Source organism: Budorcas taxicolor, chromosome 8 (assembly GCF_023091745.1).
Source record: "Budorcas taxicolor isolate Tak-1 chromosome 8, Takin1.1, whole genome shotgun sequence".
NCBI lineage: Eukaryota > Metazoa > Chordata > Mammalia > Artiodactyla > Bovidae > Budorcas > Budorcas taxicolor.
Window position 1 is genome coordinate 71,292,578 of NC_068917.1, and position 27,792 is coordinate 71,320,369.

Here is a 27,792-nt window from a genome sequence, read left to right on the forward strand (position 1 = left end):
TCACCCCTCCTCACTGGGGGTGGCACAAGGCCTTCTTAACAATGAAGATCCCCAGAGGATCTAAAAGCGGCTTCTGAAAGCAACAGAAAAGTACAGATAAAGAAAGAAAGAATGCTACAACCACCAGGAAAGCGCTACATACTCTTCTCCCATCATGAATTAAGTGCACTGATATATCGCGTTCAAGCCCAGAGAAGACCGGGCTGCAGATCCATGGGCTGTACCATTCAAGGATGTACCAAGCTGGAAAGGGAAAACCAGGAGATGCCAGGCAGAGAAGAGAGATGGCAGTTCTGAGTTTCTGCTATTTCAGCAATTGAGATCAGGGCAGGTCTGATGGGGACATGTCCAGAATGGGTCTAGAGGCAAGAGGGATGAGAGTCAGTAGGTACATGGAAATGTATAATAACTGGGAAGATGAACAACCTGGCTAGAGAAGCAAGCCTCTCCCAAGGTCTCACTTGCCATCCTGGGAATGGAATAAAGAAAATACCAATGAGAAGAATGGATTTCTGAACTTGGCCATTCTAAAATGGATTTCTAAAATTCCTGGATTTCTGGCCAGGAATTGGTTTCTTTATACAGATTCTACATGTCATGCTTGATATTTCCACTATGGAGTGTTTTTCTGTGAATGTTACCTCTAAATAGACTATGTGGTGAGATTTCTTTTTGGTCTTTCAGATATTCCCAGGAGTGCCTGGAAAGGTAAGAAAATGTGCCAAATGGCAAAATTCCATAAAACTAATTACCTGGGAAATTTTCTGAGGAAAATGCTTTGTGATATAGGTGTTCCATGTAGTTTATAAGTCAGGACAAGCCCTGTGCTGATGAGCTATAAATGGAAATATTGAATATGCAATGTCTATTAGGCTGCAAGACTTGACCTAACAAGTCTGAATCACTTGTTCAATGTGCCCTCAATATGTGAGTGCCATCAGTCCACCTCTTCTCAGTGCTGAAGCGCTAGTCTCCTTTCAGTGTTCATTTTGGTTTGGGTTTTGCTTTTCCCTTTGGTCCAGAGCTGCACAGGTCGTCTTGACCTCACCTGAAATGTTCCTGTCTGGCCTCTGGCCACTCTTTGCTAGAGCTCTAGGCTACCCATTCCTCCCCATGTCCTCCAACACTGACTCTACAGATTCTGTCTTCCATCTCCAAAAAGTGGGAGTACAGAAACAATTAAAGTGATTGTATAACTAGTCACGTTGCGTGCATGCTCAGTTATGTCCAACTCTGTGATCCCACGGACTGTAGGGGCTCCTCTGTCCATGGGATTTTTCAGGCAAGAATACTGGAATGGGTTGCGAATTCCTCCTTCAGGGGATCTTCCTGACTCAGGGATTGAACCCGCATCTCTTGCATCTCCTGCATTGGCAGGCAGTTTCTTTACCACTGTCCCACCTGGAAAGTCCTAATGGTATAAATGCATTACTAAACGTATAAGTATATATTAGCCATAAGATATGGCATATGAGCACATATTGAAATTAACCTCCTCCAGCATCCTCACCCTCACCCAATGCCCTTGCTCCGTTTCTCACAGAGAACACTGAAATAGAAGGAAGAGAGAACTTTTCCAAGCTCCACCATTACCCATATCCAACTGCTGGCATTCAATTACTTGGCTTTCCTTCCTGTACTCTATACATAGCTGGTTATACTCTGAGCTCAGCCTAATGTCTCTACTTGTGTACTGAACCCCATCCCTTCTCACCAACTTAGCCTTACTCCAGCATTCTCCCCCTTTTCCTCTTATATCATCAAACCTTTTCCTTTCTACCACATTATTCCCAGAGATATATGTTAGACACACCCTAGGGTGACACATCCCCAATGAGTCACTTTCTTGGGTAACCCCTACCCCATAGGTGACTGCAGGCAGAAACTTTAAATTCATTGTAGCCCATAGAGTAGGACAAAGGTGGTGGGGTTGCAACTCCCTGTATTATATCGTGCTATTTGGCAAAGGTGAAAGGATCTAGCAGATGTATTATAATTAAGCTCCCTGCTCCAAATAGAGGCTATCCCAAGGGACCTGACCTAATCAGAGCAAAGCCCTTTAAAAATGACTTAGATGCTCTACAGCAGGTCCTTGTTAGTCATCTATTTTGTATATAGTAATGTGTCTATGTCAGTCCCAATCTCTCAATTTACTCTGCCCCCCCATAACCAAAGGTTTGCTTTCTACATCTGTGACTATGTTTCTGTTTTGTAAACAAGTTCATTTGTACCATTTTTTTTTTAGGTTCCATATATAAGTGATGTTATGTCATATTTGTCTTTCTGTATCTGACTCACTTCACTCAGTATGACAATCTCTAGGTCCATCCATGTTGCTGCAGGTAAATTTTTTTTTTTCCTTTTTTTATGGCTGAGTAAATGATCTAGGGCTTCCCAGGTGGCACGCTTGGTAAAGAACTTCCCTGCCAATGCAGGAGACTCAGGTTCGATCCCTGGGTCAGGAAGATCTCCTGGAGGAGGGCAGAGAAACCCAACTCCAGTATTCTTGCCTAGAGAATTTCATGGACAGAGGAACCTGGTGGGCTACAGTCCATGGAGTCACAAAGAGTCGGACACAACTGAGTGACTAACGCTTTGACTTTCATATATTTGTGTATAATTTACTCACCTTGCTGTACACTTGAAAATAATACATTCTAAATCAACTATACTACATTATAATTTTTTTAAAAAAGGACTTAAGTGTTTGTTGACCTGAGAGGTTCTCCTGCTGGCCTTGAAGTGAGCTGTCATGCTGGGAGAGGGAACTTTGTGGGGCCACAGGCAAAGAACCACAGGTGGCACCTGGTTGCTCAGAGTGGGCCCAGCTGACAAGGAAACTGGGACTTTTAGTCCTGTAACTGCAAGGAACCAAATTCAGCTCACTTCCACATGAACTTGGAAGGGGATCTTGAGCTCCAGAAAGGAAGGATCCCAAGGATGCTTTGATGGCAGCCCCGTGAGAAACCCTGAGCCAGAGGTACTGCTGACTTGCAGAAAGTGTGAATTATTACATGTGTGTTGCTAAGTGCATATAATTTGTGACACAGCAACAGAAGACCAATGTAGTATACGACATGATATTTCTTCCATTGAGAAAATCCTTCTCTTACCTTACTTCTACTGAGGTGCCACTTCTTTTCTCTCTTTCCTCTGACGGCAAAAAGTCCTTAAGACAATGGGCTGACTTCTCAAATTTTCTCCCATTCTCTCTGGAACCTATTCCAGTCAGGATTTTGCTCCCATCCCTTTTAGAAATCTGTTCTTAATCTAAGACACCAATGACCTCTCAGTTTCCAAACTAAATGATAAATTCTCAGTTCTCCATCCATTGGCCTGTCGGTGGCCCTTGGTACAGCTGATCACTCCCTTCTGGTGTCAATTCTGTTTTACTTCCTGTCTGTGACCCCACAGTTGCCTGATTTTCCTCCTGTCTTTCTGCACCTCCTTCTCAGTCTCATTTACTTCTTGCCTGTCCTGTAAGCACTGTATTGCCCCATCCTCAAGCCACTACCTTGCAACCTCTAGACTGGTCTCGTTCAGGCTCATGGCTTCCAGTTCTGCCCATGAGCTGACTCCCAAGTGTTCATTTCAGCCTAAACCTTTCACGTGAACTCCAGACTCACATGACTGATTGCTTTCTCATCATCCAAGCCTCTTGGTATTCTAAGAGGCATCTCAAACTCGTATGTTGAAATTGAAGCTCCAGAATCTTGCTCCCCAATCCTTCTGCATGTCTCCTCCATTTCAGCACCTTGCAACTTCACGCTTTCAGCTGCCCCATCCCAAACCCTGGAGTCAGTCTCACACAGTATAACCCATCTGTCAGAAAACCCTATCTGCTTTCAAAATACATCTAAAAGCTGACCATTTTTCACACTTTCTATTTCTATCCTTTCTGTAATGTTTCCAAGATTATTGCAATAGATTCCTGTGTGAGTCTTTGGCTTCTGCCCTTTCCCACTGTAATCTGTTCTCAACAATGCACTATCAAAATATGATGCCATGTCTCCACTCAGCTCCTCCACTAGTGATCCATCCCTCTCAGACTTGGAGCAGAGAGATGACATCATATTATTATGTCCTTCCATGGAACTCAAGCCCTACAATGACCTATCCCTGATGCACCACCAACCTCAGTTCCTACCCCCTGCCCTTAGCTGTCCCTGTTCCAGTCTCATTGGCATTCTTTCTGTTCTTAGTACTTGCCAAGCAAGTTCCTGCCTCGGGGTTTTTGCACTAGATATTGTTGCCTGTCTTTCAGACCTCACTCCCTAGATAGCCAGTGAGTCCCTCCCTCAGTTCCTCCACATCTTTACTCAAGTCTCACCAGCTTCTCCAGTCATTTTGTCTGAAATTTCAACATCCTCCAACACTTCCTATTGCCCTTCTTTGCTTTAATTTTCTCCTTAACAATTCATCACTGTTTAACATTTTCCATGCTTTGATTTTGTTTGATCTCAATCTCTGATACTGATATTGGAACATAGCTTCATGAGAGCAAATAATTTTGTCTGTTTGTGACCTAATATGCCCCTGAGCCTAGAACAGTGTCTGGCATGTAATAGTCACTTGTTAGGGGAATCACTGAGTGAATATGAAACCTTCAAAAATATTCTGAAGCACAGAAGAGCAAAGGGTTCAGTTGTCACAGAAGAATCCTTTTTTGTGAAGTAGATGAACTAGAGGAAGCAGAAGAAAATTAAAGAAACTAACTTTTTAATGTTTGAAATAAAAATTGGGGAGGGCTTTGCCAATTTTAAACAAAAATTGGACACTGATGAAGAAACATAACTAAATTATATTTCACATTGAATTCATTCCTATAGAAAATTAGTGATTAAAAGATAGAATTGATTTAAAAAATTTCTAACCAGAAATAACAAAATCTATAGAGTGAAAAGGATGTGGCCTAATTATTTCATACATAAATACTTTAAATACTGTAAGCTGAGAAAATATACTTGAGTTCTTCTCAAAAATATTTATTTAAAACATTCTCCAAATCAGTGGAATCAATAATAGGGAAGTTGTAGACAGTGGAGGGATATTCAAAAAGCCTTGTGATGAAAATCAAAACTAAGCAGAAATAAGTGTAAATGATTTGCTTTAGGCATGGTTATAAAACTGATGAAAAAAGATAAATCAAGATTAAAGTAACAAAGAGGAAAAAGTGAGGCGAGGTCAGGGAAACAAAATCCTCATGTTGTTTAGGGAGCACAGAGTTTTTATTTTGGCTTTGACTTTAAACAATTAGAAAAGTAAAGTTTTTAAGCTTTAAAGTATCCAATACTTTAATTAAAACCTGGACAACTCTATCAAATCATTGTAGATGCTAAAAGCAAATAATACATAACCTGTATTTAACAAAGGCATGATTTTTTTAAAAAAACCTTTGATTATAAAGTTATATAATGCTTTTTAAAACAAAGTTATTTATCTATTTTTCAAACCTTCTAAATACTTTTATTTGATCTACTTGATCAAAAAATGAACATGGTTTATTAAACTGTCCCACTATGCTTGTGGTCATATCACATGTAGGCATATCTGATGTCTCTTGGAGATATTTTTTAAGAAGTACTTTTCAATAAAGAAGAGAGGGCCTTTGACCTACCACCTACTTTTCAAGGGGCTTCCAGGTGGCGCTAGTGGTAAAGAACCTGCCTGCCAATGCAGGAGACGTAAGAGACGCAGGTTCAATTCCTGACTCGGGAAGATTCCCTGGAGGAGGGCATGGCAACCTACTCCAGTATTCTTGCCTGGACAGAGGAGCCTGGTGGGCTACAGTCCATAGCGTCACAAAGAGTAGGATATGACTGAAGCAACTTAGCATGCATGCACACCCTGTTTCTCAAGAAAGAAGATCAATAGCCAGAGTAGGGAAGGGGGCTCTCTCTCACTAAGGAACAGGACAGAAAGATATCATCTAAGATAACAGGACACCTGGAGGTCAGAGGAATATGGAAAGGGGGAAAACGTCCAGGTGGCCAAGGTCTGAGGTGCTAAAAGCATGTGAGAAAGATCAAACCTGGTGGGAGATCATAAACAGGTGTCAAAGTCAAGAGGCTGAAGCAAGTGCTTGGAGAAAGAAGTGAGAATAAGAAGCAGGTCAGGAGCAAATTTTGGCAAAAGATGTATAAGCAGGGATATCTTTAAAATGGTCTTCAGCAATGAAATCCAAACAGTTGTAACAGTGAAGTCTTTCCTCAAGTGAAAGTTGAGAGTAACACAAAAAACAGAGCAAAGATAAAAGAATGGAGGCCATGAAACTCAGCCAGTAGTGAGTAGTATCTCCCCCATCCAGGGACAGCCTCAAAGTTACTGGCACTGAACCCAAACTGTTCCTGGAGCCAGCTCTGGAAACTGTAAGCAAGATCACGTTGCATTTTGGGGTGGAGTCCTGTCTACATAGAGCTTTCCAGGTGGTGCTAGTGGCAAAGAACCTGCCAAGTCTGCCAGTGCAGGAGACATAAGAGATGTGTATTTGATCCCTGGGTCAGGAAGATCCTTTGAAGGAGGAAATGGCAGCCCACTCCAGTATTCTTTCCTGAAGAATCCCATGGACAGAGGGGCCTGGCTGGGCTACAGTCCACAGACTCACAAAGAGTTGGACATGACTGAAGCAACTTGGTATGGCATGGTTTGTCTACATAAAAAATTTTGATTTTAAAATTTATACTATAAATCCATGGAGCCAATGTCAATTTCTTGTTTGATATTTTAGTATAGCTAAATAAATGATTACCATGGAAGTTGTGATGGTTAATTTTATGTGTCAAGTTGGAGAGTACTTTTGTATCAGATTAACATTTAAATGGGTAAACTTTGAGTAAGTAGGGTAGGCCTCATCCAATCAGCTGAAGCCCTGAATAGAATACAAGGGTCAGCCCCCTCGGAGCAAGAGGGAATTCTCCAGCAGACTCCCTTTGGATCTTATCTATACCTTCAGCTATCCTGGGCCTCAAGCCTGCCAGCCCACAGGGCAGACTGCGGACTCGCCAGCCTCCATAACCACATAAGCCAATTCCTTTCAATAAATCTCTTTATATACATACCCACACTGTTGGTTCTGGTTTTCTGTAGGACTCATGATGGTTAGAGGGGGAAACTGGGCAAAGGTTACATCAGCTCTTTCTGTACTATTTTTTAAACTCCCTGGTACCATAATCATTTCAGAATAAAAGCTAAAAATAGAAATGAAAAAAGATAAGTCATGAAAGTAAAGGACAGAATGAGGAACTGTTTCAGGTGGAAGGATATAGCAAGATGTGGCAGCTGGGTACAGCTTGTGACCCTGGACTGAATCTTTTTGCTGTAAAGGATATCACTGGGAGGACTGGAGAAAAACTTGAAAGGGGCTTCTGTGTGATCAGTATATGAGAGTTGTCTCTTCCCAATAAGTTTGAGGTTGTTCCAAAATAGAGAGTTAAAAAATAATCCATGGATCCATGTGAGTTAGAGTGATTTATCATGAAGATACAGAACAGGGGCCAGATAATAAACATTTTTATTTAGCTTTGTGGACCATATGGTCTCTGCTGCAACCACTCAATTCTGTGGTTACAGTATAAGAAACAGTCTGAGAAAATATTTAAGCAAGGAGGGGTGGCCAGGTTTGCCCTGTGGTAGGCTTAGGCTGCAGTTTGTCAGCTTCTATTTTGGAAGAACAGGTGTGTCTTTATTGCCTAATTTACGAGTATAAAGATTCTTCATAAAAATTACTCTATTTGATATTATAATGGTGAATACATATCATTGTGTGTGTCAGCCATTCAGTGGTGTCCGAATCTTTTGTGACCTCATGGAGTGCCAGAGAGGCTCCTCTATCCATGCAATTTCCCAGGCAAGAATACTGGAGTGGGTTGCCATTTCCTTCCCCAGGGGATCTTCCCCACCCAGGGATCGAACCCAGGTCCCTATGTCTCCTGCGTTGTCAGGCAGGTTCTTTACTGCTAGAACCGTCTGGGAAGCCCATGTCATGCTGGTTACATCATCGCATATGCCTCTGCATCATCCACACACTGCCCTGAACACTGGCTTTCTAGAACCCTCAAAGCTGCTGCAGGGATTCATTGGTGACATCACGAAGTCAAGTCTATCCCGAGCATACAGTAAAATGTAAACATTAGTTCATCTGTGTTATCATGTGAGAGCCACCACTTTGAGTTTTAAAGTATCAATGCAAAACAACACATCTTTCAATTCTATCTTCTCCTGAATTTTTGAAGCCGTAATTACTACTCTTTTGTGATTTCTTGATCTCTTTGAGTGTTTATGGCATACCTGCCCTCCTATGTTACCATCTGGGGTAAGGACAGGCAAGGGGCCCTGAGAGAAGTGAGAAAAGAGCTCTCCTTCATACAAGGAATGTCCCTTGCTCATCAGTCACATGACACAGAGGGCATGGAAGGACACTTTGGGTGCCAGCGGCAGGGGTGCACAGCATGAGAGGCATCTGTCACCACCCCCATCACCCTTGGGTGCTGTAGACCAGACATAGCCCTGCAGGCAGAATATATTTGGGCAAGAATCAGTGCACATTCATCTGTCAATGGACATTTAGGTGTTTCCTTGTCTTAGCTATTGCAAATAGTGCTGTGGTGAACACTAGGGTTCATGTGTCTTTTGGAAATATGACAAAAAGTTTCAAAGCAGGAACAGAGATGCAGATGTAGAGAATGAATGTGTGGACACGGCGTGGGAAGGGGAGGGTGGGATGAACTGGGAGATAAGGACTGACATAAATACACTACCGTGTATAACATAACTAGAGGGGAGCCGCTCTATAGCCCAGGAAGCTAGCTCAGTGCTCTGTGACACTTAGGAGGGTGGGATGGTGGGGTGTGTGGGAGGAAGATCCAAGAGGAAGAGGATGTGTGCATACACACAGCTGATTTACTTCATTGTATAGCAGAAACAAACACAACATTGTAAAGCAATTATACTTCAATAATAACAAAAAACACCCGTGGTGGATTCATGTCAATGTATGGCAAAACCAATACAGTATTGTAAAGTAAAATAAAGTAAAAAAGAAAAAAAGAAAAGAAAAGAAAGAAAAGAATCAGTGCATACATATAGCTTATGCCCATGTGTTGGAGGTAGACTACAGGAAGCCCAGAGCCCAAAATGTATCCTCTGACATGAGTGAGAACCACACAAAAATCCATGGCCCAAATCATGCCATTTCAAGATAGAAACACCCTGCTGGCCAGTGGGAGAGAGCCACTCATCAGGTTGTCCCCCGGGAGCCCAGCCAGAGGGCTGTGGACAGCCCATTAGGTATGTGAGTCTTAGAGCACTCAGGATATTTCTTCCACCCTATGCAGAGGACAGAGTGTCATGGAGTGCCCCCAAAGGACCAAGACTCATGTGAGTCCTGGTCTAGGCTTGGGGAACCCTGTCTAGACACACTATGGGCCCCAGTTGCTCAGTATGAAAAGAGGCTTAGGGTACCAGAAGAAGAAATGAATGAGGAAGTTTCCCCAGCTTGCATTCTCTCATCCCAAGTAAACTGACACAAAACATAAGACAAATTGATCACAACAGACAAATCAAAAGCATTGCAAGAGCACAGGGAACGGGGCTATGAATTCCTCCTTAGGGGACTGGGATAAGCAGTGCGGATATAAACAGGGCATCTGTCAGGACAGCATGTGGATAGCTGGATACGGTCAGCAGAAGATCTTTTAGGTGGAGGGCATGACATAAGCGCTGTTTGAGGAAAGGGAGTCTGGGAGATGAGCCTGGATGGGCAGCGAGGGTCAGAATGTAGGGAATTTCAAATACCAGGAAATTCCAGGAAAGCCTTGGCACTGGATTCTGAAGATGCCTGAGAAACACTGAAAGAGGAACATAATTTAAAGGCAGGAGGGCTGGAAGGAAAAATAGAAGTAGCATCTTAAAGAGCAAGTGTGGGGCAAATGCAACCTAAGCCTTCCCCACCCAGCCAGGTCTCTTTCGGACACACATCATTCATTCTGCATGGAAAGAGGTGAATTCTAAGAGGACCTTCAATAGCCAATACTGTGAGAACGGAGGATAATAATTGACCAGACACTGAGTGTAAGCAAAAAGGGCAAAGGAAGAACCACTGCATTAATCGTTGATTTTTTTTCCTTGTGTTTTACAGTGTTTTGACATCTTCAAATGCTTGCTGGCAAGGGAGAGACTGCCTCTCCCTGAGGCAGCCAATTCTTAGAGATTGTGACGAACTTGCTGGGAGTACATCCTTTGCAGGAGTCTAAACTCCCCAACTCTTCCTTATCTGACACATCAGACCAGTATTTTCTGGGCCCTAACACACACCAAGGCCAAATATAGGCAACAAGAGACCACCCTTGTAGCCTGGCCTAGACCCAGGTGCAATTATTCAAACCAGGCAATCCCCAACTCTTCTCTGTCCTCCCTTGCCTCTTGCATGGAAACCCCAGTAAATCTGGCTTGGGCTTTCCCCCCTTTCCTGTCTTCTATAACCTGATCAAAACTGGGAACTTCCCCTGTGACCCTGAGTGGCATGTGATGACCCCTCCAGGTCTTATGAGAGTAATAGACTCATCCTTCCAAACCTAGTTCTCATTTCTTCCTGTGGCCGAACCGTTGTTACCATACTGTATCCTAGGTATACATCCTTAGAACAGCCATCTATTTTTTATTATTTTATTTTTTATTGATGTATGGTTGATGACAATATTATATAAGTTACAGATGTACAATATAGTGATTTACAATTGTTAAAGGTTATACTCCATGTGTATCTATTATAAAATGTTGGCTCTATTCCCCATGTAGTACAATATGTCCTTGTCGCTTATTTTATACCTAATAGTTTTTAATCTCTTAATCCCCTACCCTTGTGTTGCCCCTCACTACTTCCCTCTCCACACTGGTAACCACTAATTTGTTTCCTATATCTGTGAGTCTTCTTGTTTCTTTGTTATATTCACTAGCTTATTGTATTTTTTTTAGATTCTATGTATAAGTGATATCATATAGCATTTTTCTTTCTCAGTATGACAAGTCCAGCCATGTTTTTGCAAATGGCCAGATTTCATTATTTTTGTGGTTGAGTAGTATTCCATTGCGTGTGTCTGTGTCTGTGTGTATCACATCTTCTTTATCCATCCAAAAATGAGTGTCTGGTGTCATGTTCTATACACTATCTCTTGAGGTATTAGACTGGGGAACTGAAAAGATGGTGTTTCCTTTCATAGAAATAGACGATGAGAACACTAACTAAGCTTGAGGGTCAAGATAATGAGTTCGATTTGGGAATGCTAAGTTTTGAGGTGCTGGCCCCCCTCAATGGGAATTATAAGCTGGGAACATAACCAAAAGAAGTTTCCCTCTGGCATGGGACCTACCCCAATCATTCAGAAATCCCCATCTCTAGGTTAGCCCATACTCCAGCACACAGGGGCTTGTGGGTGTTAGGGTGTTTGGTGAAGGAATGAATGAGCGAATGAATGTATGAATTAGAAAAGGCAGGGGATGGGCTACTGAGAAACATGTATATGCAGGAGACATGGGTTTGATCCCTGGGTCAAAGAGATCCCCTGGAGGAGGAAATGACAGCCCACTCCAGTACTCTTGCCTAGAGAATTTCATGGCCAGAGGAGCCTCATGGGCTACAGTCCATAGGGTCGCAAAGAGTCAGACATGAAAGAAGCAACTGAGCTCGCCTGTTCACACATATATTATATATTATAATATATATTGTATATTATATATTTTATATATGTATGTAAAAATGGATTAATGAGAGCACTTACATCATAGAGCTGTTCTGAGCCTTCATTGTAACAATCTGTGTAAAGCACTTGGCATAGGAACTAATACACACTCTAAATATTAGCCAGCAAGCAGTAGTCTCAGAGATAGTACTAGTGTCAATGGGAGCAGAGTTTTCCCCAATACTTTGCAAGGCCATCAATACTTTGCAATGATGTTCATCTGTGGAACTGCCGCCTGTTCTGAGTTCCTGTGTTCCTAATAGCTCTGAGCTCTGGGAGGGTCCTGTTCAAATTTCCAGGTCAAGTCTTTATAGAACATTCCTCTGCCTGTGCAGCAGCAGCTAAAAACTGCAGCCCCACCCAGCAACACCTCTGCTGAATTTGAGTCCATGGATTGAAAAGATAGACCTGGCAATGTTCATACTGCAATAAAAGTCCTTGCCTCAGAGTTATTTGTGAAAACATGTAACAGTGGCTCTAAGAACCTTGCATTAGAGGACGGAGGCAACACAACTGAGCCCCTGGTTGCTAGTTGTAATTGAAGAATCTCTGAGATTAAAGATAGAGCTGGGAACAGGCCCGTATACAGGCATATAGGGGAGGAGTGAGACACACAGCAAGACTGTCCTGGGCTCTCCAAGGTTCTGTTCATGAGTTTGCGTGTGAGCGTGCTCATTTGCTCAGCCATGTCCGACTCTGTGACCCCATAGACTATAGCCCACCAGGCTTCTCTGTCCGTGGAATCTCTCAAGTAAGAACACAGGAATGAGTTGCCTTTCCCTCCTCCAGGGGATCTTCCCAACCCAGGGATCAAATCCACAGCTCTTGCACCTCCTCCATTGGTGGGTAGGTTCTTTATCACTGCACCATATAGAAAGCACACTCATGAATTTAGCCTGGAAATGGAAGGTGGAAAGTGGGGACTGGGGGAGGAGGAAATGATGCTGAATATTGAGTGATGCAAGCAGGAAGGAGGTGAGCAGCCCCCCACCCAGTCCTCAGCAGAATTGTGATGATGGTCCAGGTTGCTCATTTGCAGGAACAGGGGTCTTGCCCTGAACTTCACCTGGGCCCACCTGCCCCACTAGTATCCCAGACTTTCCCATTCCCCAGCTCCTTCAGAATGTATCTACCAGATATGCGATGTCATTAGCCAGCTGCCTCTCTGGAAAAGTTGCCTGCTAAACTAAACTAAAATAACTAGTCCCAAAATAATTCATTTTAACTAGAAACTCCTGAATTCATGTCCCTCTCAAAGGAATGATTTTCTATGATGAAATTTTCAGCTAGGAGCATGCCAGTCCAGGAGAGATTTAGGAGCAGGTTAGCCGTTAAGAATAGCTCAGATCATACTGGGAAAAGACCGCTCATCCCCGCAGTCTATTCACCCAGACCTGCTTCCTGCTGGTGCAGCCAGGAATCAGCAGTACTATTTGGGAGAAGAGAGGATGTTTCTATTTTGAGAGTTTCTTGCAAGATGTCCTTCCACCTCAACCCACATCAAAATCTCAGAACCCTCAGAGAGCCATAGAGCTGTAAAGAACCTTTCCAGATGAAGCATTGCAAGTTATTTTATGACTTATCCAAGATCACACTGCTCATGGAATGCTTTCCTAACTCCTGGTCGGGTGTTTCTTCCACTCTGTGTGAAAGACAGATAACACCTCCACCAGGGACCACAGAAGATGTCATGCATACTTCCTCTATTCTGCCTGTCCCCTTCTAAAAGTTATTTAGTAGAAAATCAACTCATAAACATTTCCTCTGCCACATTTTCCTGCTAACTACCATGACTTAACCACTTAGGGTAGCAAGGATGCTAAAAAAGAAAATTCCAAAAGAATTCTGGGCACCAGCACTGCTGAAAAAGATGGTGCTGGAAGCTCATCTTTTTCTATAAGCAGAAGAGTCACCCTGACCCACATAAAGCAGAGAACCTGAGTGTTACAACCCGGCTTTGAAGAAGAGCTGCCATCACTGAGTTCAAAGAGAATGAAAAACTAGGTCAGTTGCCCAGGGTTTTTAAAGAAGAAAAAAGGAACGGGGAAAAAGTTATATTTTTAATGAAATTGGTATCTTCCATCCTCCATTGTCTTGGTTTCTAACCAAACGAAATAAATAAACTAGTAGGTTTTGAGCTTTATCAAAGGTATCAGCCCAAGTACCCAAGAATCAGCAGCTAATTCACTTTTAAGTCACTTCTGCTTTGGTCTACCCCCTGTTCCTTTAGTCCTTGCCTGGGAGCCATCAGTATCGAGAACACTATGGTGGATGGGGGAATTGATCCCTCACCTGCTGGAGTCAGAGCTTGGAGCCGCTTGCCATGGAGATTGTTCCCACCCATGGGGGCATCTGCTTGAGCCTCTCTTCTTTCTCTTCATCCACTCATTCATTCCTTCACGCATTCATTCATCAAATGTTTATACATTAACTTGTGCCAGGTCCTTCTACCCCAATCACCCTGGGATTTTCTAGGAGACCCAGGCCTACTCTTTTGCACATGGCAGGTCACTTAGGTCTTGATGCAAGCCTGCCAGCAAGGTTTTATTTTTCCCAGTTTGCCAACAAGGTTCAGAGGGTAATTAAGGACCTCAAAGGCCCAAGCACATCTTCCTTCTCCAAAGCCCAATTTCTCTCCTCATCAGGGTTCGTTCATGTGGCTGATGACTTCCACATCCAGCCACACCTCTCACACTGACTGTGTCCCTTTCATCTGCTTTCTAGTGGAGTTCATTCACTCTTTCATTCCCTCTACTCTGTGAACTATTTGGAGAGTAGAGATATCTTACTTGTTTTTTGAATGAATGTGTCTTTAATGAAATTAAAGCCCCCAAACGACAGGAAGCCAACTAAGAATAGGGAGGGTGGGGAGGTAATCTTCTGGCCCACACTGTCCCCCTTGTCCAACCCCAGGGGCAAACTCAGTAAGACCCCTAGGTGTTCCTCAACCTCTGGCATCGTTGCCAACGATACTTGGTCCCACACTCTCTTCCTCCCTGCCAGTCTGCTCCTATGAATTTCCTTAAGACTTTAGACCAGACCAAATCCCAGTAGGGCAGATGTGATGATCCAAGAAATTGATACAGGATCTGTTAGAGGGAGTGGGGAATTCACAAGCAATGAAGGGCACCGGTGACTACAACAGCAGGAAACCAGCATGGCCATGGTGCCTATGGGGTCTGCTTCGCTTCCCCCATCTCTGTACTCTTAACAGTTCATCCCCCTGGGTTTCCCCTGCTATTAAAAGAGGGGCACATGGGACCTCCATGGCCTGGCTCAGTGTCTCTGAAGGGCAGAGAATATGAGTGTTTGGTGGGTCCCACAGAGCGAGGTGGCTTGCAGTGGTCAAGGTAGCTCCACAGAAAGGGTGGACATTAGACTGGGTCACGAAGGATGGGCAATATTGAGAAAGGCTGAGATGGTGGGGATGGGGTGGTGGGGCCTCTCTGGGCAGAGAGAACAGCAGAAGCAACAGTAGGGAGGCAGGAGGGAATCAACCACCAAGTGGAACATCAGGAGCTCTGCTCCAACACCTCTTGAAATCAAACCCACTGATGGGGAGCCTGCTAGGTGGAGCAGGGGCACAGGGAAGTGACAAAGAGAAGATGCTGTGCCCTCACTGAGTTATGAACCTGCTTGCCACTGGAGCCCAAACCTTGTTTTCCTTCACTTTGTTTAACTGAGAGAATGAGAACTTGGGAAATCAAATAAGAGCCAATGTCGGAGAGTTAACTCAGAAATCAAGTGCCCTAGAGTTATATTTCTAAAACACAAATCAGATTAAGTCACTGTCTCACTCATAAGCCTTGCACGGCTGCTTTTGCCTACGAGACAAAGTCCAAACTCCTTAGCTTGATGTGCAATCTCACTCAATCCTATGTGGTAATCCTTACACTGAGCAAGTCACTCGCTGCTGACCACATTCACCAAGTTCCTGAAACAAGCCTCTTGAACCATGATTTAGGCAAGAATTTGTTTTTATTGCTGTTCAGTCACTCAGTTGTGTCTGATTCTTTGTGACCCCACGGACTGCAGCATGCCAAGGCTTCCCTGTCCTTCACTATCTTCTGGAGTTTGCTCAAACTCATGTCCACTGAGTCAGTGATGCCATCCAGCCTTCTCATCTTCTGTTGTCCCCTTCTTCTCCCACCTTCAATCTTCCCCGGCATCAGGGTCTTTTCCAATGAGTCAGCTCTTCGCATCAGGTGGCCAAAGTGTTGGAGCTTCAGCATCAGTCCTTCCAATGAATATTCACAGTTGATTTCCTTTAGGATTGACTGGTTTGGTCGCCTCAAAATCCAAGGAATTTTCAAGTCTTCTCTAGCACCGTAGTTCGAAAGCATATTATTCAGCACTTACTAAGCATCTGCACATAAGCAGAGTACATATACAGAGTGCAAAATGAGAAATGCTGGGCTGGATGAAGCACAAGCTGGAATCAAGATTACCCGGAGAAATATCAATAAGACATTTATTGGTATCTTATGCAGTGTCTCAGATATGCAGATGACACCACCCTCATGGCAGAAAGTGAAGAACTAAAGAGCCTCTTGATGAAAGTGAAAGAGGAGAGTGAAAAAGTTGGCTTAAAGCTCAACATTCAGAAAACTAAGATCATGGCATCTGGTTCCATCACATTATGGCAAATAGATGAGGAAACAGTGGAGACAGTGAGAGACTTTACTTTCCTGGGCTCCAAAATCACTGCAGATGGTGGCTGCAGCCATGAAATTAAAAGACACTTACTCCTTGGAAGAAAAGTTATGACCAACCTAGACAGCATATTCAAAAGCAGAGACATTGCTTTGCCAACAAAGGTCCATCTAGTCAAGGCTATGGTTTTTCCAGTGGTCATGTATGGATGTGAGAGTTGGACTATAAAGAAAACTGAGCACTGAAGAATGGGTGCTTTTGAACTGTGGTGTTGGAGAGGACTCTTGAGAGTCTCTTGGACTGCAAAGAGATCCAACCAGTCCATCCTAAAGGAGATCTGTCCTGAGTGTTCATTGGAAGGACTAATGCTGGAGCTGAAACCCGAAACTTTGGCCACGTGATGCTAAGAGCTGACTCATTGGAAAAAACCCCTGATACTGGGAAAGACTTAAGGTGGGATAAGAAGGGGAAGACAGAAGATGACATGGTTGGATGGCATCACCAACTCAATGGACATGAGTTTGAGTGAACTCCAGGAGTTGGTGATGGACAGGGAGGCCTGGCATGCTGCAGTCCATGGGGTCGCAAAGAGTCGGACATGACTGAGTGACTGAACAGTACTGACTGATTAAGCATCTATTCTGGGTCAGGCCCTGACATGAACAAAGTGATCAGGATAGATAGGGTCTCTCCTTTCATAGTACTTCATAGTACCCCATCTGGAGATGGGCAAATGGTTTTTAAATAATCATTGCAACTGTGATCGTTCTAGGAGGAGCAACACAGGCTACTGTGGGCTCTGAGATGCGACTGGAGGGGTTAACCCATTGAAGCAGGGGAAAGCTTCCTTGCAGGTGCCTGAAGGATGCACAGGACTCAGCCAGACAATGGAGGGTGTGAACAGTCAGAGGGAACAGTAGATGAGAAGCCTCGAGGCTGGACCAGGCTCCAGAAGCCACACCATCCTCCCTGAGGTAATTCTCAAGGGCTACACCCTTTGGTATGAATGTAGAGGTCTGAGGACTATGAAATGCCCTGGAGTGATAAACATGGGGATGACATGATCATATTTTTATTGAATGATTTTATTGAGGATGGAATGTGAGGGGCAACAAAATTCTCTTGTTTAACATCTGCTTCCAATCCCTCTCTCACTATAAAAGGTTTGGTTTGCCTTTGCAGAAAATGATGTCTTTTACGAGAACTTTCCTAGCCCCAGCAGACCAAGTAATCACTTGCTTGTTTGTTCCCCATCCTCATCCCACAGACTGCAATACTCTGTTTTAATATGAGTATTTTAATATGTATAACACTGTACTGTGAATTCTTATTCTACCGGTCTACCCCCAATAGATTATCAGAGCAGAGATCGCATTATAGGGTTTTTCTGGCTGTTTTTCATTGCCACTGTCTTTTTTTTTTCAATCTTTGTGCCCTTGAGATCTAACATATCCTGGAACCTGCAGACAGCCAATAAATACCTATTAGTTAACTGATTAAATGAATGAAATACCCGAATCCCTACGGAACACCTCCTGTGGTTGACCTCTCTCTGGAGCTGCATCCCCATACACATATAGTGATGTCTGAATTTCCCTCTCAAAGACAGAGAGAGATCCTTTCAAACTTGCTCTGAAAGATTCTCAATGCAATCCAGAGCCCACTGACCCAGAAAAAAGAACTTTATCTTAGCAGGGATGAAGGATGCACTGGGGATTCAGCAAGGAAGAGACCAGTTGTTTTTTGTGTAACTCAAGTCTAAAGAAACAAAAATATTACAGTGAGAATGATATTCAATACTCCATGTGTTTAGCTGAAAGGAGAGATGAGGGTGGGAAGGCTTCCCAGTGGCTGTGAGCAAGCAAAGCCAAAATAGCAGATGGCTTCGGTGACCCGAGTTCAAGGCCACCCAACGAAAGCCAGCCCCTCTGACTCTCAGGCCTTCACCCTCCATGCACTGGACCGCAGATCAGGAGCCCCACAGATTCACCTACATGGAAGGGAGACACACTCTCAGCTGCATTTACATTTCTGTGTGCGTACCCGTGTTTTCAAGTCCTGGCATGTGATGTTGATGAAAGACAGTTAATTCAATTTCTACAGAGAAATTGATTAATGGACTGGATTAAAAGAAGTCCCTTGTGTCCACAGCCTTGGCCCGGCATACCAATTCTGCATTATCTCTCCTGGTTTTCTCCTTCCCTCCTCACTTGACACTTTGACAATACACGCTGGGGCCCAGCAGGGAGAAGGAGGGAGGCAAGGAAAGATGAGAAGTCACAGATTAGGGCTGGACCACACCTCTATATTTAATTAGTTCTATTAATATTTTTTTAAAAAGAATAAAGAGCCCTGTGGGGAATATCCTGATCTTGAGGTTGTTCTAGTGACTGGCAGCTCTTCCAGAGTAGAGACTCTATTAGAGTCCTTCGGCATCTTGGAACATTTGCCTTGGTATAAAGGAGATGAGCCACAGCCTCCTTGAAGCACCTGTTGGTATGAGGGCAAGACTCACAGTCACACGAACCTCTTCCCTTCTCAGAGCTCCTGGTCCTAGGAAAAGGTGTCTGCCTACCATGACCCATCAGAGAACATCAGTCCTAGAAATGCCAAGCCAACCAGAGGCAGGCAGCTCACTCCCCAGACCAGAGGTTTCTTTTGCCTCATATTTACTGGCTGACACTGATGAAAAGACTAGAGGAAGGGGAGAGCCATCGTGACCCCAATCTTTCTGACCTCAGTCTTGGGGTATGGGGGAGGGGTGGTATTTACAGCAATTTTCACTCTAAGACTAATATTTGTCACACCTCTGAACTTTTCTCAGGCCTCCCAAATCTGGGATCAGCTTTGAACCTACATTGTAAATCATAAAAGTCGGGCCCGGTGCTGTGAGTGTCCATGTCCTTCCTCCCCCAAAATCTACATGACGAAGCCCTGATCCTCCATGCGCTGGTGCAGTATGAGGAGGTGGGGCCTTTGGGAGATGACTGGCACCCTCACAAATGGGATTTGTTGGTGTTCGGTTGCTCAGTCGTGTCCGACTCTTTGTGATCTCATGGGCTGCAGCATGCCAGGCTTCCCTGTCCTCTACTGTCTCCCAGTTTGTTCATCGAGTGGGTGAGGCTATACATATATCCCGTGCACTATTGCCCCCTTCTCCTCCTGCCCTCAATCTTTCCCAGCACCGGGGTCTTTTCCAATGAGTCCGCTTTTTGCATCAGGTGACCAAAGAACTGAAGCTTCAGCTTCAGCGGTCAGTCCTTCTAATGAATATTCAGAGCTGATCTCCTTTAGGGTTGGCTGGTTTCATCTCCTTCCAGTCCAAGGGACTCTCAAGAGTCTTCTGTAGCACCACAGTTCAATAGCATTAATTCTTTGGCGTTCAGCCTTCTTTATGGTCCAATTCTCACATCCATTCATGACTACTGGAAAAACCACAGCTTTGACTATATGGACCTTTACCAGCAAAGTGATGTCTCTGCTTTTTAATACTGAAGAATGGGATTAGTGCCCTTATAAAAGAGAGACCACAGAGGGCTCTCTCTCTCCACCATGTGAGGACACAGCAAGAAGACAGCCTTCTATGAACCAGGAAGCTGGTCCCCACCAGCTACAGCATCTGCCAGTCTTGATGTTGGATTTGCAGCCTCCAGAACTTCAAACAATAAATTTCTGCCATTTAAGCTCCCCTGTATGCGGTATCTTGTTATACCAGAAATTAGTTCATCCACCTAAAGAAGTCAACAAATATGCTGTCCTTTGTGTATGCACTTGACAAGACTGCTTCCCGGTGCACCTGATGGCCTCAGGATAATATCATGAGACAGGCGTGTTAGTGGGTACCACCTCCTGACTCCGCCTTTCCCACGCCCTCCTTAGAAATGGAATCCATCAATAGTCCTTATAAATGACCCAGTCCTTTGTAGCTTTAGTTAAGAGCAACTTGCCCTGGCTTATGATTCGTGGTTTTTGCTGTGGCTCTGAACATTTCCTGCACCTTGGTGGGAAGAAAGGACCAATGGAATTCCAACAGGCAGGAGCTGGCACATCACTAAAAAGATGCTGATGAATAATTTATTCAAATGAGCCTGCGTATGTTAGGCAATATTTTTATACAAAATAAATCAATTATGATTTTTTGAAAAAGAAACCTCAGTTCATTGAAAAATATTGCAAACCCGGGCGACTTTCTCTTTATTAAAAAAAAAAAAAGTGAAATCTCATTTAAATAAGAATCTGTTACAACAGCTATAGAGCCATTTCAGTGACTCCTTAATAGAATGCCCCCCTAAACACAGCACAGCTGCCAGATGCCTGCCTTACCTTTTTCAATTAAAATTCTGCTCCTATTGTTGGAAGGTTACCTTTGAACTCACAAGGCTATGTCGCTCACTAGGGTATGGAGTGAGTTGCCTGTAAATATGCATAAATTAGCATCATTTATCCCATACGAGGTTTCCAAGAAGAACTGCAATTATCTCGTAAGTACCTGGATCGATCATCTTTTTCCCAACACCAAGGGAAGGAAAGTGTCATTCACTTGCTGAGAACCTCAGGGGGTTAAATTTTTGAGAGAAAAAAATAAAACCCCCATTTTGACTGCAGTTAAAACACAGAGAGAATAGAGAACTATTCATTTGTTCAATTGAAAAATGAAATCTCCATTCATTCATTCATTCAAAAACTTTTACAACTACCTTGCCCAGGTCCAGCCTCTGCTTACCCCTGAGGCAGGTACTGGGATACAGTAGCAGTGCTGGCAATAAGAGAGCTCACAGGCTGTGTCCACCCTCTGCCCTGACCAGCCTGCCCCAGACAGAGGAGCTGACCTCATAAATCCTGAAGACCCATGACTCGGATTTCACCCCATCGCCTGTGTGCTTGTAAATTACAATGTTTGGTAGTCAATAGCTTGACTGGTAGGGAGATCAGACCTACAAACCATACCTGGAAGCAGGGATGGTTGAAGGGAAGGTAACGCATATCATAATAGGGGGTTTGGGGCTATTGATGAAGACAAGCTAAGCATCGCACAATCTTGCTTGAGGTGCATTGCATTCTCTCTTTCTCTTTACAAAGGAAGGGACCCAAGGCAGCTGCTATATCCTCAACCATCAGAAGATAAACCACTTTCCCATCACTTCCTCTCCACCCCCATGTAGCACATAGTTTGCTTGGGGCACTAAAGGGGCAACCATGAACCATGAGAAGTGTGTGTGTGCTCTAAAGGAGTCTCTGACACAGAACGGGCAAACCCTGGGCTGCTGGGGAAGCTAGGAGGAAGCCCTTAGCCTGGGGTCCTGCCCCCATTCAGGAAGCAAGAACTGACAGAGGGGAGATTGGAAGCTGGGGCAGAAGAGAGCCAGACTGGAGCAGAGGCAGAGGTGTGGTGGGAGCAGAACAGGTTCTGGGAAAAGCAGCAAAAATGCACACATGGAGGTCTTGGGTGAATTTAGGGGAACTGGTTCCTTTAAAGAACTAGTTCAAATATATACACAAATTATGTCTTTGGTTCCTCTTCAAACAGCTGAGGCAGTTGGAATATTCAAGAAGGTTTTACCATATGTTACAGAAAAATGGCTGAGGAGAACAAAGGAAACATAAAAACACTGAAGTCCTAGGAATAGGCTTTTAATCTGGCCTTTCTAAGCCTTCTCCTGGCTTATAGGTTCCATCCCTTTAAGGGGTCTCCAAGGTCCACCTTTAGCCAATCTCTGCAGCTGAGCAAAGGCCAGGATGACCCAGTGAAAAAGGAATGGCCTGCCACTGGTGACAGTGATGCAGAAGACAGACCTCATCACAACCTGAAACATCCTCTCCACTGCCTCATCACCTGAGCAAGTCCACAAGCCTTCCAAGATCTCCTCTTTTGTGTTTGTCAGGGTTCTCCAGAGAAACAGAACTAACAGAACACAAGGGGTGAGTGTGTGTGTGTGTGTGTGTGTGTGTGTGTAGAGAAAGAGAGGGAGATTGATTCACTACAAGGAATTGGCTCATGCAATTATAGAGGCTAAGAAGTCACTAGATCTGCAGTCATCCAGCTAGAAACACAGAAGAGTCAAGGGTGTCCCTTCAGTCCAAATTCAAAACCTGAGAATCAGAACTGAAGTGCAAACTTCTAAAATCCAGGAGGCCTAAGACTCAAGAAAAGCCAGTGTTTTAGTTCGAGTACAAAGGTAGAAAAAGACAGCTGTCCCAGCTCAAAGCAGTCAGGCAGGAGGAGCCCCTTGCACGATATTCACAGGAGGCCAGCCTTTTTATTCTATTCAGACTTTCAACTGAGTAGACGAGGCCCACCCACATTAAGGAGCACGGTTTTACTCAGTGTCCTGTTTCAGATGTTAACCTCATCGTGAAACACCCTCACAGATTCAGTCAGAATATTGTTTGACCAAATATATGGGCAACCCGCGGCCCAGTCAAATAAACACATAAAATTAACCATCACCTTCTTCAGCTTGGCAGCTGCCCTTCTTCCAGCTCCCACAGCTCAAGTCACCTGACCAAGCCACCTGGTCTCAGAACCCTGGCCTTGACAAACATGTTTCCCTCCTTTTCTCCTTGTTGAACTCCTACTCAAACATCAAGAACCAGTTTACAAGTGGCTTCCCTGACTCCTTGGTCTATCTTTCTCCTGTGATGTCAGAACAGCTCAGTGCAGTTCCCTAAGCTTTCACTAAATACTTCCTGTATCATGCATTGTCCACTGAGAAATAAGCATAAATTAAGACGGGGCCCCTGCGTCCTCTGCATCTATAGCAATAGGAAAAACATACATGAAGAAACAATTTCTGAACAAGATGAGAGACATCTAATCTAGCCTGGGACAGGAGGCAGGGAAAGGGGAAAGGGGGTCTCTCTGGAAGAACAGACACAGATTAATGAGTGGAGTCAGGAAGTGGGAGTCAGGACCATGATTCAGAAGAAGGTGCCATTTCAAGCTTGGAAAGCAACATAACCAAGGTGCAGAGACGTGAGCCCACCTGTCTACAGAGAAGCCCAAGTAGTCTGGTGTAGCCTAAATATGAGGCCAAGCAAAAGAAGTTCTTGGGGAAGATGTAGATTCCAGATCCAGGTCATAGACACACTTATAAGCCACGCAGAGGAGGCTGGCCTTTATCGCAGCACAGACAAGAGCAAGGCTTTAAGCATGTTGCTGTTTTAACAATCAAGATCTGTCCATGTATGTGTCTCTCCTGTGAGACTGAGCTAATAAGTGTTTTGCTGTGCTTAGTGGCTCAGTCATGCCCGATTCTGCAACCCCATGGACTATAGCCAACCAGGCTTCTCTGTCCGTGGGGATTCTGCAGGCAAGAATACTGGAGTGTGTTGCCATGTCCTCTTCCAGGGGATCTTCCCAACCCAGGGATCAAATCCAGGTCGCCAGCATTGCAGGTGGGTTCTTTACCATCTGAGCCACCAGAAAACCCAAGAATACTGGAGTGGATAGCATATCCCTTCTCCAGGGATCCTCTCAACCCAGGAATCCAACCAGGGTCTCCTGAATTGCAGGTAGATTCTTTACCAACTAAGCTACCAAGGAAGCCCCTTGAGAATAAGAACTCTGTCTTAATCGCCCTGTAGCATTACCACTCAATTCAGTGCCTGGTACAAATGAGTCTTCTATAATGTTTTTTGCAATAAATGGATGGATAGATGGACAAAGAAAACTATTTCATTCAGTCTTTGCAGAAATGTAAGAAGAGAAATGAGTCATTAGAGTTCCCACGTTACTTGTAAGGAGACCAAGACACAGGGAGTTCGATGATTTGCCTGGTCTCCTGACTGTGCTTCGATCCTGACTCCTTGCCCAGGATCCTCCTATGAAGGCGTGCTTCCCCTCTGCAGGAAAGACTCAGAGGGACTGCCTGCCAGTCCAAAGCTCATCACCAGCCAGATTCTGCCACTAAAGTTGCAGGATCCACAGTGATCAAATTATTTTAGGAAAGAGAGGGCCTCTGGGTTGCCCTCTTTTTTAGGGATTAACTGGCAGAAACACAAACATTCTAAAAGCATTAACTGCTTTTCCAGGATCTTTCACAATCACATGTTTGGGTTCCCTTTCCAAAACAGGTAGATTTGGGCCCAAACTGACCCCTAGTCCTCTTTCTTTTTCCTAGGTCGCTTTTTCCTTCCCCATCAACTGCACCTGCCTGCGTCCCTTGACCTTTCTGCTTCTCTTTCTCCTTCCTTTTCGTCCTCTTCTCCCTCTTGCTTTCTCTCTCTGTTCCCCAGAGTGCCGCCAGTACCATCCTGCTAAACCCACCTCCCCAAACCTCCTGGCTCTGCCTCAGTATTTGCCTGCCCCTGTGCTTGCCCTAGTGGCTCAGTTGGTAAAGAATCTGCCTGCAGTACAGGAGACTCGGGTTCAGTCTCTGAGTTGGGAAGATCCCCTGAAGAAGGGATGGCAACCCACTCCAGTATTCTTGCCTAGAGAATCCCATGGACAGAGGAGCCTGGTGGGCTATAATCCATAGGGTTGCAAAGAGTCAGACACGAAGGAGCAACTAACACTTTCACTTTTTGAGAAGCTGTGGGCTACACCCTGGCTTCTTCAGAACCCTGGCTATTCCCTCACTATCCCCATAGCCACCCCCGCCAGCCCAGAACCCGGCAGGGCCAGAGAGGGAGGGCGTGGTTAGCAGGCAGCCTTGCAGGGAGTGGGTCAAGAGCCTTGATCTCTTTGTTTCATCCGCTGGAACTGGCCAGGTAATTAACTCGTCTCCGCAGAGCCTGCTGGTCCCCGAGCTCCCTTTATGTTCACCATTTTACATTTCAAGGACGTTCCAGAGCCCACATCTGCACCAGCAGCATTTTCCGGCTACAGTCCTGCCACCTCTCAGCGGAAACAGTGTTTGGAAACAGCATCTGCTTCTTTGCAGCCCTGACTTTTCCTGCTTCAGGGGTTACTCTGCCTCAGCAGGGCAACTTCTCCCCAGCCGATACCCAGGGCCTCTACCCAGCTCTTATCCTAGGTCAAGACCCAGAGGAGGCAGCTAGAGGTAGCACAGGGAAGGAGAGGGGGAGGGGGACAGAGGATTTCAGCTCACAGAGCTCCCTCCCTTCCCAGCGTAACTCCTTCATATCACGGAAATGGAGAACTTTGAAGTTCTATATTTTGTCTCTTGCAGAGCTCCTGGAAAACTAAATCTTTCCTTTCAGTCTCACTTTTTAGATCAGGAGTTTTTCTTGGTTCTGTTTAGCCTTAAGAACTCAGTGTGGACTTGTGGATAATAATAGAGTTAAATAGCCAAGCAAAAGGTTAGTGGGGAAGAAAGAGTCACAGAGGGCTGTAATTGTTCCAGGTTAACATCACGTGGCTTGGTTCTCTGCTCTGCTTTTTATTAGAATTGGCCTTTGGCACCGTACCCTTGTGGCCCATGACCTGGTGGCTCAGACAGTAAAGAATCTGCCTGCATGTTCTTAGTCAAGCCTATCACTCACCTCCAGCAACATCCAGGATCCCTGCTTTCATCTCACCACCAGATCCTTGTTTGCCCCTGGCTCCCACTTGCTTCTCTACGATCACAGTGACGGAGAGCATGGCAGTCAAGGGGGGGTGTGCCTGCAGGAAAGCCTGGGATGGCAGCTCACAGAGGACCATTCCTGATACTCACTGGCTTTCTGGAAGTATCCCCAGATCTATCCTCTGGGCAGAGAGCAAAGAGGTTACCAAGAGCCTGCCCGCCCTATCTGCCTGAACAGGCTTTAAACCTCCTTCATCTATTGATTTTCCTCTTCTTTTCTCCAATGACACAGTAAAACCTTCAAAGGCCACGCAGTGCCAAAACATCCAAGGGGTGGATAACAGGGCCAATCCACTCCCAGAGCCCTGGAGGCCACCTTTGGTTCACATCTGTCAAGCTTCTGAGCCCCAAGAAAATCTATGGCAGGGAGGTTTCCAGGGCCAGCCAGAGAAAACATTACCCCAATCTCACACAGCGACAGCAACATCCATCACCCTGTCATTCCAGGCCCATCAGTGGAAATGACTGGGAGTAATGCTTCCTTGGGACCAAGAAGGGCTTCTGGGTTCTGGGCTGCAACACAAGCAGCTCAGCAAAGAACAATGATGGAAAAGGAAGAAGGCAGAGTGCCAGAATCAACCCACCCCTATCCATTGACATATGCTTTGGAAATCATTTACAGTGGGAGAGGATACACTTTTATTCATTGTTTGCTTATTATGTATGCATCTAATAAGAACATCCTGCAATTGTATTTTACATGTGTATATACATATATGAAAAGTTTTTCCTGGTGGCTCTGACGGTAAAGAATCCACTGCAATGCAGGAAACCTGAGTTCAATCCCTGGGTTGGGAAGATCCCCCTGAGAAGGGAAGGGCTCTATATGCTAGTATTCTTCCCTGGAGAATTCCATGGACAGAGGAGCGTGTTGGGCCCCAGGCCCTGGGGTAGGAAAGAGTTGGACACGACTGAGCAACTAACACTTTTAATAGCTCATTGTACCTTCCGTATCTTTAGGATGAGGATAGTGTATACCTCTATTATTTCACAGCAGAAGAAATCAAGGTGAAGATAATAAACATGGGTAACTAAAGTCGCAGATTTACCTGTGGCCAGACTGAAACTACTGGGGCTTCCCTGATGGCCCAGACGCCTGCAGTGCAGGAGACCTAGGTTCTATCAATCCCTGGGTTGGGAAGATCCCCTGGAGAAGAGAATGGATAACCACTCCAGTATTCTTGCCTAGAGAATTCCATGGACAGAGGAGCCTGGCTGGCTACAGTCCATGAGGTCGAAAAGAGTCAGACACGACCGGGCGACTAACACTACCTTTCTCAAACTGAACCTATTATCCAAGGTTCCCTGGCTTCTAACTCAAATGCACCATACCTACACCAACTCCTAGCCTATGACAGCAACACAAAATCTCCCAGCCTTTCACTTGTCAGATCCAGATCTAGGACAATCCAACAGTTTGTGAGATGGTTTGATAATAGATTCAGAGCCTGGGAGCCTAGGGGTAAGAGAGAATAAGTATGGAAACGTCCGAAAGTATAGAAATACAGAGAAAAAAGTAGGAAGCCAGGACTTGGAGATGAGAGACAACCTTTTACTGAGCTATTAGTAATAAATTGTGCTACCCCTTCCCAGAGACGTTGGCCTCAAATCAGCAAGCAGATTTGCTCATTGTTCACTAAGTATTTACAGCATATCAGGCACAGAGTTGGTCACTGTGTGGAAAATATGGTTAAGGTGATAGGTTTTCTGGTCTCAAGAAATGCATTGTAATGAGGAGGACATGTAATGCTTTGATAAAACCTAATAATTGACCCCCATATATTCATCCTCTCCCTCTTTCTTAGAAACATAATTCTCAGTTTTAGCTGGGATTAAAGATACTTCTGTTTCATCTGAAGCTCAGATTGAAGGCATAA